Raw genomic sequence first — 1,871 nt, 5'->3', positions numbered from 1 at the left:
CGTGTGGTGTCCCCCCCCCCCCCCAATTGTATTTGGTCTATTTGTTGTATGTGCCATGGTATTTCATCCTTTTATGTTTTATGTTCTATGCTTTTTAACTCTGTAACAAATGTACTTTAAGTTTAAAAGTAAGTTGTACCATGTAACAATGTTAGCAAGGGTAGGAATCAAGCTGCTGCTTCTCTGTATGGAGCAAGTCCCTGAATGAGGATAACAAGTTAACAAGTGGCAATTAACACCTAAGAAACCACAGACTATGGAGAGGAAAAGATCAATACAGAGCCAGGAACTCCCTGAAACTTCACTGTTAAAGGTACAGAAACCCTGTTTTGAACTAATCAGTGCTGAAGACCGACTCTTGGGATTGAATACTCCACCAAACAACTGCCCCAGAGCCCTGTTCATCACAGCAGTGAATTAGTCAAACTTCATCAATGGACTGCATGTACCTGAGGGCGTGACCCCTGGGGCTGACAGCTGCCATCCAGCAACCACCAAGGGGGCTGTCCCACAAGGTCAATGACCCCTGCATTGGGTAAACCCGAAAATTGGGGAGTTGCCAAAGTCTACCAGAGAGGGATAAAAGGCAGCGAAGAATGACCCCCCCAATGGTGCCTTCTTTGACCTGACCAGCACCCCGCCTGCCCAGCAAGGACCAGCCGGTGACCCCCTTCTGAAGCAGCATTGCACTGAAAGAATCCTTGACTGGCCGTCAACGGCAGACTCTAGCACTTGGAGATAGGTATATCTTGACACTGGTGCTTAGTGTTCATAGCTAGCTACTGTGAGTGTGTGTGTGCACATGAATGTGTGTGGGTTTGAGGGGATCAGCCCTAAGGTTTATGTTCTAACTTTTGCATCCATCTAATAAACCAGAATTTTATGATAATCCTGTGAGTTGGTCCTTTGTAGCCAACAGGAGGAGGGGGAGGGGAGTGAGGAGGTAGCACTATGCACTGCTGATTAGCCCTCTGAGTTTTTCTATGGAAAAGGTGTGCCTTAAAACATATACATCATTTACTTACTGTAGCCCTCATGTTTAAATAGTGGGAGAGACTCCAAGGGTTAATTTTTGGCTATGTGTAAGTAACTGAGCTTTGCTATTTACTTCATCGAAGCCAGAATTTCACCCCAGACACACATTTTTGAAGCCAATAGTAATGGACTGCATTGCAGACATTGGTATATTCTTTCAGCCATAAATATTAATTTATTTTCCTTTTAGAGAGAGCACAGAAAAACACTGCACTGTACTTTGCCATGTACCTCTGATGATAGAGCAGTCAGCCTGACTTCCAACACCTGGGAAATTATTCCAACAAATTCCAGTAAGAGACAATTTATAAACAGCTGTAGAAGAAAGAGGTGATCACTAGGGGTGCTTGTACATGTGACAAAAATTGCCCATTTTTGCTCTTTAATTGTGTCACTGTACATGTGCAGGGTTTTTTACCATTTAAATGAGTTTGTTACATTACAAATTAAACCACATCTGTCTGTAGTTTAGTATGCAATGTAGCCATTTGTAATGTTGCAGCCTTTTGACAGCTCACCCCACCCCCCGCCTGCCGCCCACCTCAGGAGAGCGGGCTGAAGGCAGAAGTGGTGAGAAGCCTGATCCTTGGGTTTTTTTCTCCATGGAGCCTGCCCGCATCTTCTGCAGCTGGGGGATGAGGTGCTGGTGAGCTGAGCACACCCTGAGCTGTGGGGGACCCTGAACCTTCCCTCCATGGTGGCGGTGCTTACTTGGGCTGCCTGGGTGGGATGCTAGCAGGCCAGATGCTTCCCCAGCTTGGGCTCAGGGAACTGTTGGATTGGGCTGAGTGCTGCCTCCAAGCTGGGGCAGCACCTGCCCACTAGCCGCCTGCCCG

The 1,871-nt window shown here is 46.9% G+C and overlaps 1 protein-coding gene across 1 annotated transcript in view; it reads right to left on the bottom strand.

Moving 5' to 3' along the window:
- Positions 1-1,871, bottom strand: part of VIT (vitrin) — a 114,053-nt gene that overhangs the window by 65,262 nt on the left and 46,920 nt on the right. The gene's annotated exons all lie outside the window — the stretch shown is intronic.

This window comes from Alligator sinensis, unplaced genomic scaffold (genome assembly GCF_000455745.1).
Source record: "Alligator sinensis unplaced genomic scaffold, ASM45574v1 scaffold489_1, whole genome shotgun sequence".
NCBI classification, from domain to species: domain Eukaryota; kingdom Metazoa; phylum Chordata; order Crocodylia; family Alligatoridae; genus Alligator; species Alligator sinensis.
Note: the sequence above shows the minus strand (reverse complement) of the source record. Positions and strands in the feature narration are given on the sequence as shown.